Source organism: Cotesia typhae, unplaced genomic scaffold, assembly GCF_013202065.1.
Source record: "Cotesia typhae breed Kobodo isofemale line unplaced genomic scaffold, CoteBio_Ctyphae scaffold_152, whole genome shotgun sequence".
Lineage (NCBI taxonomy): Eukaryota > Metazoa > Arthropoda > Insecta > Hymenoptera > Braconidae > Cotesia > Cotesia typhae.
In genome coordinates this window covers 9,814,599-9,829,148 of record NW_027423776.1, presented here as the reverse complement: position 1 = coordinate 9,829,148, position 14,550 = coordinate 9,814,599, and the positions used below count along the sequence as shown (strand labels likewise).

At 26.5% G+C, this 14,550-nt stretch overlaps 1 protein-coding gene across 1 annotated transcript in view; it reads left to right on the top strand.

The window, feature by feature from the left end:
• The first annotated feature begins 2,707 nt into the window (after positions 1-2,707).
• Positions 2,708-14,550, top strand: part of LOC141536213 (GTP-binding protein Di-Ras2) — a 39,595-nt gene continuing 27,752 nt past the window's right edge. Inside the window, exon 1 of the mRNA XM_074256568.1 lies at positions 2,708-2,840. The gene's annotated coding sequence lies outside the window, so the exon portion shown is untranslated. The remainder of the gene's footprint in view (positions 2,841-14,550) is intronic.

The window sequence follows — 14,550 nt, the reverse complement described above, 5'->3', positions numbered from 1 at the left end:
AATTGATGTGGGTACTCAAATGAAAGCTCTTGAAGAGTTTAACATCGAAATGAGTTTATATTTTCAAAAATATCAATATTTCACAAGATACAAGGTCATTTCTTAATTATGTATCTAGAGATAGAGCATTTTTGAATGCAGCCTAAATACTTATCATAATAAATTGATTATCGGTGAAAATAAAATAAAACCTTGTAAAGACACAAATTCAAGTCAAGATCTTTGCAATGAAACTAAATTTGACTAAAAAAAATCAATATTATCATATAACTATCCTGGAAACAAAATTTATCTTATTCTCTTAATAATGATATGATTATAATTTATATAAAGATAATTATTAATCAAAAAGTACTGATAATATAGAATAATTTCAAAGACTATAAACTTGGGGAGCTGAGAGATCATAGATTAGAGAATAGAAAACAGAGAATAGCGCGCAACATATGTGTTAAGTGAAGAGCAATGTTCCCAGTAGATTAAGATCTTTATCTAATAAATTAAATTTATCAGTTGATTTATTTCAGTACCTAAAAATAAAACCATTTAATGAATTGACTAACTTTAATTTATATTTTATTTTGACCAAGTAATTAAATTTGTTCATCAATAAATTCAACAATTAAATCGACGTTTGACATTGTTTCATCAAAACATATTTAACTTCTTCAATTTTTAGATTAATCGATTAATCGAGTAATTTTTTTAACACAAAAACAATGATTGGAATAATTTATTCAAAAAGTGACTAACCGTGTCATGCCTGTATTGATTATCGCGTTGCGTGTGTGAAATCTGTACATCAATCTCGACTATAACTGACTGGCTTACTGTACTAGTATAGTAGTTTAGTATGTAGATGCACAGATCAGATCAGGCTGATATATGCCCTGACAATTAAGGATGCGCTGGATGTTAATCGCAGACAAAGGACGACGGCCACATACTCCCAATCACTGTAATTTACACTTGATAGCTCACACGGTTAAAATTAATTTATTTATTAACAGATTGCACTGAGTGTGTGTTCACGCGCCTGATTATTTCATACAGTACTTGTCGGATTAATTTAGATAGATAATATTAGCTTTGTCTCGTTATTCTGTTCGATATTATTATATCGTTAATCCCCAAAGAAAAAAAAAACATTATAAAAATATTAAAAAAAAAAATTCAATCGAGTTTTTTTAAAAATCCAAAAATTACTCGAAAAATTTATTTAGGTCATTTTTATTTAAATAATAATTGCCAGAAAATATTTTTTTAACTCACAAAAAAAAAGTAAATGTAAATTATATTATTGACAATTCTAGGAAGAAAAAATATAATCCAAAATAAATAAAGCTTACCAGACAAGTTGGACATGTGGTAAAGTCAAATGTTTGGAAAGCATTAATAAAAAAGTGACCTGTGATTATTATAATAGAGTTACTTATTTAATGCAATCTGTTGTGACCTAAAAACCCGTGATGGACTGATATTCGAGCAGTTTAGCGATAAGCAAAAAGTATTCTGTTTTATCATAAATCGATTAATAAAAGAAAAAAATATAATTGTATAGTTTCACGGCCTGCAATATTTTTATATATGAAAATGTTTTTCCGAACAGTAAAAAAAAATTGTATATAAATATTTTTGAAATTATTTATATAGTAATTATTTTAATGATTGAATTTTTTTTTCTACTTAAATTGTAAGCTGCTGATCAATTAAATCCTGCAATATTTAATTTATGGCAATTTTTTTCTTTTAATATTAAAGAATGAAATTGATTTTAAAATTCATTCGTTAAATTGACAATGCCGAAAATAATTGTAGTGCTTTTTTTTAATAGTCATGGCTAATGTTAACAAATATTTGTTATTAATCAATTTATTTTATTAAAATTATTATTAATTATTCGTCTCCTCAATGACGTTTTTAAAGAAATAAGCTCATCCCGATGTTACACTCATCAAGGACTTTCATTTGAATACCCACATGCATTTTGATATATTTTTCATATATACATATATATAATATATATAAATATATGAAAAATTGATGTGGGTACTCAAATGGAAGGTCTCGATGAGTCTAATGTTGGGGTGAGCTTATTTTTTGAAAAATGTCAATAGTTCACAAAATACAGGGACATTTCTAAATTATGTATCTAGAGGGATGTAAATTTGTATGACTGTATATTCTTTTTATGACAAATATTTTTTATTGATTAATTTACTTTTTCAAAATTATTATTAATTATTTGTGTCTTCAATGTGTTAGTTTTTTAGATTGCGATAAAGCTTGGTTATCAAAAACATAAAAATATGAGAGTCTTATATAAATAGAAAGCATCATAGATAAAAAAATAACACTGTAGGCCATTAAAATGTTAATAAATTCGGTTTGGATTTATTGTAAATATTAGTGTTGGTTTATTTATTTAACAATTTCAGTGCATATCCATTTAATTGTGTTTACTTTGGGATTTTAATACAAAGCGTCATATATAGAAGCAACATCGTCACCAGTATGCTCTGAAATATAATAATAAGTACATAAACACATAACACACACTATTATTGTACCCGCGGGGTTTTTAGTTCGCGCATGTCGTTTTTGTACTGTATAAGCCGGGGTTGTCGGGTGCGGGGGTGCCACCAACTTTTCGACGCTCAACTAATATCATATCAGTGCCGCACCGTCACCGCGCCCGAACACACCCTTTTCGGTCTGCTCGTTAAGTAATGCGTGCTTTTACTGTCGAAATGTGTTTTTTCGTTTAGTTTATATTTTTTATTTGCAAAGTACAGAATAAAAAAAATAAAATTAATCTCTGTGTGACTCGTTGATTTACGGTAAGTGTTTTTTATTTTCAATTTTTGGGTTTTTAAACTTGTCGAAGTTTGCGTGAGTCGGAAATATTTTCCCCTAAAATCGGTAAGACGCAAATTGATTCATAAATTTTCAATTGAAGCATTGATTTGCCATCAGAACCCTCAGTGTTGGGTCTTCACGATTTTTTTTTATAATATTTTATTATTATTATTATGATTATACATTAAAAAATCATCTGGGTTTTATTAGAAAGGGAAAAGGGTGTTTTGAATACATTGTGGAAAGTTATATTCTTATTATTGGGGTTCGAAGTTCGGAGGAGGAAAATATGATAAGAGAATATTCAAAAATAGCGACTGAGATATGAGATTTGTAATAAAAAATCCGAATTTAACACTCGTAATTCTTATTTATGTATTTTTAAAATTAATTTTTTATTTTTTTAATTTTTTAAAGGAACACTCGTTCAAAAGTTCCAATTTTTAGTCTAAAAAATTTTTTTGTTGTGGATAAAATAATTAAAAAATTGTAAATTTTTTATTTTTCTTCCATAAATCAATTTAATAATTTTTTTGAGAATTTATAAAATCCTAAAATCAATTCTGAAGACAAAAAACCGTAAAATAAAATTTCTGACAAAAAATTAAAGTGTAAAATGTTTTAAATAATTGAAAAAATCTCCAGATTATTTTTCCATAATTTTCTTCATGATAAAAATCATTAAATTTCTTTTTGAAAAAATTCTGCAATGCTTATTGGCATGAAAAACTTTTTTTTTAAATGAATAGAACCTGAATTAACTAAAGATCCGAGTAATTTGACGACTTTAATTTAAATGTAAGTAAATATTCTATTTAATGGGCAATTTTCCAAAATTTGATGCCAGATATCAACAGTTTATTCTTATTATCGGTGAATACACACCAGTTTTCTTTTTTATTAGTTTCTAGCCGCGAGCAAATGTTCTTTTCCGTATTTCCTTGGAGTACATAGAAATGTATATATGACTGTCGTTTTCATGAATATCAACATGCTCCAGTGGAGCTAGTGCAAACACAATATGGAAGACCCGACTATTGTTTTGTTTCACAATTTATAAACTTTCTTATTATGTTTCCTCAAATAATAATAAACACACTAGAATTCATGCTGGTAAACAAACATTTATGTTTATAAATTTTTCTTAGAGTTTTTTTCCAAAATTTTTTTAAAAGAATTATCCAGTAAATTTCTCCAACAACCCTTAAAAACACAACAAATTCCTTTTGAAATTAATATCGATAAGAAACTAAGTAGAATTTTGTTTAAGTTCAAAAATTTTCGAAATCACACAAAAAAAATTTTTGAATCCCCAATAAGTCCCACAATTTTGAAGGGACCTTAATGAAACTGAAGGAGGTTCTTTATAATGTTATTAACATGATTGAAATTGAATATGAACAAAATCGGTCGATCAGTTTCAAAATGGCGGCTATCAACCATTTTTAAAAAATCAAAAAATTAATAATATTTTTGTTCGTGTCTTCGATATTGGATAAATTATTAATATTTTATAAAAAAAATTCTTTTTTGTGCAAATTATACAGAAAATTAATTAACTGTAATAAGTAATGTTATTTACACTGTAAATTAAAACGAATAATAATTATTTTTCTTCATAAAAAAAAATTTACCCTGCAGAGTTTTTATTAACTAATATTACAAATAAAATCTCTCGGACAGTGAATTTAATTTTGAAGAGATTAAATCAATTAAAATTAATTAATTCCGCAAATTTTCAGTGAACGAGTGACCTTTGGAATTCACAAAATTTTGTCTAATTTAAAATTCAATTATACTGGGTACAATAACCCGGAATAGCTTACTGAAATTACTAGACAGTCGTTCTCGACAATAATGACCACGAACATGAACAGAACTGTAAATATAGATAACAGAATATTAAAATTATTTTTAATGTTTTTTTGATGACTTTTATCGATCAATTTAATTTATATTAATCAACTCCCGACAATAAATAAAACTTTGACGTGTATAAATTGTAAATTTAATAAATAAAAATAATATTTTAGGAAAAATTATCATACAATTATTGCATATTATTAATATTTATAAAGATATCTATCCACAAAATTAATTATAGAGTTTCAATCATTGCCAGACGCTCTTATTTTTGGAAGACTTTGATATTAATAAATTTTGTGTGTCAATTAGTTTCTTTCGACGAATAATACGGGAGACAAAGACCGTAATTATGGAATGAATTGTTAAATATGACGGAGATGTTGTAAGAGCCAATGTTAGATAAAATGAGAAAATTGATTATTAGTTAATTAATTATAAATAGTAATATAACAGTTATCGTAATGAGTGTCAATGGCAGGCAAAGAGTATTTATTTATTTATATTTATATATGATTCAATTAGTGTAGTAGGTATTGTAATTCTTTGGATGTAAAATTGGATTTTACTTCGGGTTTGATGCAACAGTTCTATTTAAGTTTCTATGAAAATGTAATTGCTAGGTGAATTTATAAATTTAATGAATTTTATATTGCAGTTACATAAAGCGGGAAAATATTCTGTGTTTAATGAGGAATAAAATTTTTAGTTGTAACAAAAATTACAATTTTTTTAATTGAAAAAAAATTTTTTTTTTTTTTTTTTAATTCTAAACTTCTAAAAAATTAACAAACTAATGATATTTTTGGTCATAAAATCTTGCAGAAGATGCAAATACGATTCGATTGGTATATAACAATTACTAAAAAAAAATTTGTCCTTATTTTAATAAAAAGTAAATTTTTTTTTTATATACGCTTTTGCAATTGCGAAAAAAAATTTTTTTTTAAACAAAAAAAAATTTTGTATTTAATTTTTTAATTTAAAAATTGAATATTTGATTATAAAAATAGAAAATTAAACAAAATTTGAGATTTAAGAAAAATAAAATTTTTTATTTGATCTTCAGAAATTCAAAATTTTTTAATTTTTTCATTAAAAAATTTAGAAAATAATTTTTTTTTAGAATTTTTTTTTTTTTTAAGTTTTTTGAAATTGAAAATTACGAGTGGTAAAATAAAGAAAAATTTTTAATAATTATCACATGCGATCAAAATTCCAAAAAATATTAAATCATATTTTTTCCTATGAAAAAAGAAATTTCCTCAAATTCTCCAGCCAGAAACTTAATAAATAATTAAGTTAATCAAAGCATGTGTGAATAAAGCTCATAAACTAGCATACTCCCAACAAAGAGAATAATGGAACATCAAAGTAATTAAAAAATAATAATGGATAACGTGTAAGCTCTCCATTAACTCAGTGCACACATTTAGGGCCAACAAACTTACTATTTAACGATAATACTCGAGCAAACCGAGTATTTAACGTTTGATGATGTTAAACAGCGACCTCTTCATGCATAGCAGACAAGCGACGATATTATACTGCTAGAAGTCACGTAAACTATAGCCAAAGAGCTTTTCGGGACTAACTCTGGTCTTCTCCGCAATGTATTTACTGCATTCAAATACCTCGTGCGGTATATGCAGTATCGGTACTTGGTTCCTGTTTCCTCATAATAGTTCCCTTGAAATTCGATATTACCTATCCATTATGCCACGAGTTCCATGTGCCCTAAGAGCTTGCAATTACAGGGTGTCTTTTTAATTAAATAAACGTCATTTACAAGGTGAATGCCGAAGCTAAACCTCAAACGATATTTTACAACTAAGCTGCCAAATTGTTATCTAAATTAATTAATATGCGCCAAACACTAATTTCAATTAAAATCAATTAAATGTATATCGGTGAGCCAACTCTCGCTGCGGAGCTCGTTAATAAACATTATTGTTTCAATTATTTCTACGGTTCAATTAAATGTTGTCCAATTGCTTTTTTTTTTAATTACATTAATTTTTTTTTTCATGATAATTTGTTTTTAATTGTCTTGTAAAGTATAAAATTGTGTATTTTTTTAATTTTTTTATCAAAATGGTGTTTTATAAATGTGAAGGTTAAACGGGTTTTTAAAGTTTAGTTTTAAGTAGTAGGTAACGAGTTTAATGCGACTGAAACAAGATTTTAATTATCATGCGGTAATTATTACACGCGGTTTAGTTGGAAAAGTTTTGAGATTTTTCAAGAACAAATTTATAAAAACTTTATATTTGTTATTAAAAATTTCTAATTGCTATTTACAATCTATATTATTAAAAGAATAAGATAAATATTTCAAGGTTTTATAGCGTTTTCATTGATAGTCAATTTATTATGATAGATATTTAGGCTGCACTCTAGATATATAATTAAGAAATGACCTTGTATTTTGTGAACTATAGACATTTTTAAAGAAATAAGCTCACCCCGACATTAGACTCATCGAGACCTTTCATTTGAGTACCCACATCAATTTTTCATATATTTATATATATTATATATATGTATATATGAAAAATATATAAAAATGCATGTGGGTACTCAAATGAAAGCTCTTGATGAGTGTAACATCGGGATGAGCTTATTTCTTTAAAAACGTCATTGAGGAGACGAATAATTAATAATAATTTTAATAAAATAAATTGATTAATAACAAATATTTGTAATAAAAAAAAATATACAGTCATATAAATTCGCTTTCGGGTTTACATCCCTCTACAGTTGCGTTCATGATAACATTAGCCATGACTATTAAAAAAAAGCACCACAATTATTTTCGGCATTGTCAATTTAACGAATGAATTTTAAAATCAATTTCATTCTTTAACATTAAAAGAAAAAAATCACCCGTAAATTAAAAATTGCAGGATTTAATTGATAAGGAGCTTACAATTTAAGTAGAAAAAAAATTTCAATCGTTGAAATAATTATTATATAATCATGACTTTGACTTAAATTTAATTATCATCTAAATTTTCAATATAAATCTTACCCAAAAAATTTAAATTTTAATTAAAAAAAATATTCAGTCCGTTCCTTTGAAGGTTAATAATAAAAAAAATTTTTTTTGCGTAATCAAGATCGAATAAGATCACAGTCTTTACAATCCCGACTTTCCCGCTAGCCTATAAATAGATAGAAGCTATTGACTCGTCGGCGAGAAAGATATAAAACGTGATTATTAACATCAATGACTATGCCTATAACTCTAACTATAACTATAACAAATAAAAGATTGTAATTACGATAAGGCAGAATGTTTATTTGATTCCTGAGCAAAGTTAAATAAGAGATAAAGAGGGAAGAAATGCGAATAAGGTAAAAACGCGCCATTGAAATGTGTGTCTATATAATAGTAAAACCCCGGGTAAGACTGTTGGACTTTAAAAAAGACGGCACGTTACGGCGTTTCATCTCCAAGTAAGAAAAAGCTCAGCTTTTCTTCTCCTTTCTCGCGTTCTCTTGTTGCTAACCATTCGGGCTTGTCACATCAACCAATCGTGTCCGGCCCTTCCTACTACGCATATCGATTCCGAGAAAACTAGACCGATTTCATCGAATACCCTCACTCACACTCACATAAACTCACTCACACACATTTTTATCTAAAGGATTGAAAAATATTCTCGAGATGATACGCCTAGATTTTTTTTCTTGTCGTTTATCTTATTCCTCATTTTTTTTTCCTATCTAACGCAAAAAAATATTTTTTAATATGAATGTAAAATTTTTTTATATCAAATTTATTAAAAAAAAAAAAAAAATGAAACTTTTTTAAAATTAAATTAATCAAAAAAAAAAAAAAAATTAAATTCTTCTCATTTTTTAATAAAAATTTATACAAACATTTTTTGCTCCCATTTTAAGGCTAGATATTTTTTTTATGCGCGCGCATGTCACCATTTTATGTAACGTGACTCCATCTTGCTTTATGATGACCAAAAATTCTTTTTTAGTCATAAATTAATTTAAAATATTTTTTTTTTCATAAAAACAATTATTTTCAATGTAAAAAAAAGTTTTTTTTCACTAAAAAATTTATTTTCTTACTTTAGAAAAATTTTTTTACAATATATAATCAAAATTGTGAATAAATTGAACCTTCAATTATTAAAATTGTCGAAAAATTCTCTCTAAAAAATAAAAATAATGAAATGCATAAAAAGGTCATTCTCGTTTCGAAGAGTTAATTTAATAGTAACGTCACAACCTTAGTACACGTCACTAGAGTACTTTTGTCCCGAGTACTCGATACATACAATACAGAACAAAGAGCATCGACGATGCGGAAATGACGGAAGAGTATATAAGCCACGCTGTCGTCATTTGACACCCTCGTTTTTACGATTACTCATTTGATATTATTTAAATAAACTTTTATCTGACCCAATACGGCAGCAGCATCAGTTTTGTAGTCGCTGCATAAATATAAATATCCATCGACATATGTATTTATATTTACACACCGACTATTGGATAAACATTGAACTTTTGAGCTTCGGATCAATATACAACCTACACCCTAACTATATTTTCGAACGAGATGTTCAATCGGATTAGCATTAAACATCATATTTTTGTTTGACATTCATTTTTGTGTTTGTTATTCACCGGATGCTTTTATTTAATTGGAGATTAACTAACTTTATTTTTTAGTAAAATTTCTGAAATTTAAACTTTTTCTTTCTAAAAAAAAAAAAAAAAAAAAAAAAAAATTATTTACGTAGTTTCTTCAAGGGACACTTTTTTTACTAATTTAATGCACAAATTTAAAATACCTTGTAACCTTTACTTTACCGCTGACAAAACAAACAAGCGCTTTTCGAAAAAAAAAAAAAAAAAAAAATGTACATGTATCCTCTTGAGGTTTCTACCATTCTTTACTTTGAAAATAAAGAATATTTACCAAAAGCACATTCGTACATATCATCAAATCCCTCGGTAACTTTCGTTATTTTTTTACTTTGAAAGATTCAAAGTCTTGTCCGTCAAAGCTAAAGAATTTTTTTCAAATTAGATCATTCAAATTTTTCTACCCGGAAAAAAGTCATCTTATATGGTTACCTAAAAAAAATCGAAAAAAAAAATGATAGAAAAGCTCTCAATCAATTAATATTGATACGAAATATAACTTTTGTGACAAATATCTATTTTAGAAGAAAACATTTGATAAATAAATTAAATTAGGTTTTTATTTGAGTAAAAAAATAATTTTTAATTATATTTTAAAACTTAACTCTCTAGTTATGAGACGATTTAGCGACCATGCGCCATCTGTTAGAGAAAGGTATAACTATTTTTCATAAAAAAATTATAAATGCACTTTATATGAATATATCAAGTCTTATTGAGACATTTTAAGTTATATTGAAGTGTATCAAGCCAGATATGACATTTGTGACGGCATTATAAAATTTTTTCCTGGATTTTGATAATTTTAAAAAATAAAACAAAATTTTAGTATCGTAATCATTAATTAAAGAAATACTCAGATATTAATTTCCCAGCAATTGAATAATTAAACCGGAGTCTGGAATCAGTGGATCTTTCCAGGCGATTAGTTGGGCTAATTATGACCCACAAGGTCCCTAGGTGACTTTGAAAGTTTTAATCGAACGGTACTTCTTAATTAGGGTTTGCAAGAGCTTTTTACCCCTTCCTCCATGCAAATTTATCAATGGGACTGAGGAGAGCAAACTTTTGACAACCAGCGTAATCACTGACAAATCACGGTTAATTGTCTGACGAATAAATTTTGGGCTTTTGGGGAAAGTTATTTAATAATTAAAGAATCAGGGAATTAATAATGAGCGAGGATAAAAAATTCAGAGGGGAAATTTTAAATAAATTTTATTGAAACGTTAATAGGACTTAAATGAAGACAAAGGGGTTGCCTTTATCATTTGTGTTACGAACTGTACGTAACTATGTTTAATGAATGAATAAACTTATGTAATAAGTTTACCGACATTTACATATATACATCTATATCGAAGATGATACTGGTTTCTGTTTCGCCATTGTGTGGAAATAAACTTACATGCTCATGTTAAGTGTGATTATAAACTGTTACTCGGTTAATGCAACAGAGTTAACATTGTATGCAATATACTACACTGATTAGATGTTGCTAATGCAATATTCTCTGTTGACAACTTTACCCTCATTATTAAAAAATATAATTTAATTTTAGTTTGTTAGATAAATCAGGGTGAATTCATACGAGTAAGTTAAATATTTTCAAACATGGAATTTCACAATTTAAGATTGCTTCATTTTTTTTTCTTAAAAAAAATTAAATATTCATGAATTGATTCAAAAAAAAAAAAAAAATTCAAAAAAAATTTTTCTTTTCAATTTAAGAGATGAAACTCTTTAAAAAAATTCTTTTAGTTTAAAATTTAATCAAGTTAATTTTCTTAATGATCTACTAGCGACCTTGCAGTAACTATGTGACTACCGAGACTTGTAAAATATAAATAAATAAAATTTTGCTTTATTAAATAATTATTTTTGTTAAATTGCACTGTACTTTCTTAAATATTGACATTTTTAAAGATATAAGCTCATCCTGATGTTACACTCATCAAGAGCTTTCATTTGAGTATCCACATGCATTTTGATATATTTTTCATATATACATATATATAAATATATCAAATATATGAAAAATTGATGTGGGTATTCAAATGAAAGGTCTCGATGAGTGTAATGTCGGGATGAGCTTATATTTTTAAAAATGTCAATAGTTGACAATTTATCACATCAATGCACCGGCCATAAAATTTTGCTTATTCTCTTAAAAATATAGATAAAATTTTTTAATCTAGCAAGCAATGTTAAAAAAAAAATAACATTTTTGTAATAGATAACAATAAACGGTACCATTAAAAGCCCGGATATTGATTGATACGAACGGATGAATTCAACGAGCCATAACTAGTACTCGGATTTTACTGGTTGCATACATGATAAAGATTACTTGCGTGTTGGGGGTGAATTATACTTTTTTTGATTGCCCTTTAGAGCCAGGACGGAATGAATAATAGATATTAGGAAATTGCGATTGCGAATAATAAAATGATCCACTTTTTTATGTTTGTTTTTTCAAAAGTTATTTCCCTGTCGGTGTTTTTCCTGTAGCTACTCTCATTTTTTACTTCCCCTCGATGCTCTGAGCACTTTCATCCCTTATTGTTACGAGTTTCCATCGCACTGTCGCTATTTATTGGTACTTATAGATTACGGAAATCTTTAGGGTGATCGGGGCTCTGATTCTCACCAACTGGAGGAGTAATAAGCAATTTTTAAACAAATTTTCTTGTATAAAATTATATAAGAAAAAATTACCGATGTAATTACAATTTTAATAAATACAGTACACTGAAAAATAATATAAAAAATTAAATTCAGTTTTGTACTCGCAAAAAATAATGATATTTAAAATTAGAAAAGAATTTTTATCATAAAAATCGGAACAAACACAGTTTATTCTTTTCATTCCATTTAGTAACATTTTTATCTTTGTGAAAAAAATTTTTTTCTAGCGCTTGTGTCATGAAGTTGGGATGAAAACATGAAAAGCTTTAAACTCCGCAATTTAAACTGGGCAGCCAGTCGAATGCGTGGATTTTTTGTCTAAAACTTTATGTACAGGCGTATCGACAACGTGCATTTGTGTTCATTGACACGATCCAAGGCACAAAAAAACTCAGTGGGTTTTTTTTTGTACTAATTTTTTTTTTTTTTTTTTTTTAACATGCAACTGTTTTTTCAATCAGCAGAGTATACTTTTAATACACTTTTTAGGTTTTATACAAAAAATATCAATTGTTAAGCTATTAAAAAATGTTATCAGCTTCAAATAATAATTTAAATGTTGTGTCAAGTTAGTTATGCCAAAAAAGTGTAAAAAAAATTTTTTTTTTGCTATATTCACCCTCAAAATTTATTAAAAATACTCAGAAAAAAATTTTTTTTTTATTATGCGCTTCTAGATTACAAAAATTTTTTTAGAGCTAAAAAGAAATTTATAAAAAATAAAACTTGTAATTTAATGTTCTTTCTGTTATAAAATTGACAATTTAAACTTTTAAAAATTAAACTTCAAAATTTTTAATTTCAAAATTAAAATTCAAAATTTTCAATTTAAAATTCAAAAAAAAAAAATACTACTACCAAAAAAAAATCTTATTTTCAAAAATCCAATAATAGTATTCCGAATTTAAAAAAATTTTGAATTTTTAAAATCAATTGTTCAATTTTTAAAGCAAAAAGCCAAAAATTAAAAAAAAAAAATTTTTAAGCAGCCTTTTAAGCTAAAAAAATTTTTATTTTCAGATTTATACAGTGTACATATTTTTAAATTGATTGAAGACTTTGGCTCCGCAAAACTAAAGATCGTAAAATTTGAGTTCCAAATTTTTGGCATCAATATCAAAATAATAATTAAATTTAATTTGACAAGCAAGAAGTGAGATGCTTAATCAGTATAATTAACCCGGATCATTGTTAACATGCTTGTTTACATCGTGAGACGTCAGTTATGCACGATGAACATTGGATTATTAATTGTATTCAATCGCGAGTCTATATTATACTAATCAATTTACCGCCTACCAGCATATTAACTCAATATTGTCGTATTTATATTTACACTTTAATTAATTAATCATCTATTAATCTAATTAATATCAAAATGAAAAAATTATAATTAGTATCAATGATTACAATATTTTACTGTCTCATTTATTTTTCTTTTAACTTGTGTGAAGGTGAATTTTGCGAATTGACGAGTTCGAAAAATAGAATTCCGTTGAATAAACACAAAGATTCATAATCGAGCTGGTTAACTAAACCCGGCCGATGAAACAATGAAGGCGAAAAAAAATAGAGAAAGTGGCTAGCTAACCGAACTTTATTTTGTGAAATAACAAAAGTATATCAAGAGGAAATGAGTACCGGTCTCTGTTCACTGTACACAGTAATAGTAATAGTAATAGTAATAATAATAATCATAAAAAAAATGTGGAATTTTTTTCATGCCCTGCATATACTGTACGTGTCTCAGTGCACATTGTTTCAATCATCTCTTTTACCGGCTGGCAATTTGTCCACAATTAAATTCATCTCCGGATTGTCACGTTGCTTTATTTTTTTAATTATTCATTACAAAAAATGAATGTGCTCTTATCATAATTAAAAGCTGGTTAAAGAAAAATTAGTTAATTTTTTTCGCAAACAAGCTGGAGATTTTGATTTTTGTTGTTTGAGATTTTTTAGTCCAAAAAATAAAAAAATATTCAATACTAATTTTCTAAATAATTTTCTAAAATTTATATTTATGAAAATTAATTTTGGAATTTTTTAATTTAGTAATTTAAAAAAAAAAATTTTCTCATTTTTTAGTTTAGAAAAAAAAAGGATAAATCGTTAAATAAAAATAAAAATGAGGGTGTCTTACAATATATCCATCGATAATATCAAAATGAAAGTATTGAGATTCTAAGTTCATTGTCTCGATCGATAGAGGAGAATATGTGAGCGAAAAGGTAGCAAGAACGGAAAAAAGCGACTAAAAGAAAACAGTCACGTATACAAGACACGAAAAAATGTAAGCCAGGAGGGAAAAATTCAGCATTATCACAATATTCTATCAATCTTTGCAAAGCCCTCATCTTATTACGCGTCTCAATAAAGAGCGTAGAAAGTAAAAATATATATAAAATTGGGAAAGTTAAGAGGCTCGTAAAATAGTAACCGAAATAATTTCAAGCGTATAGGCCTACG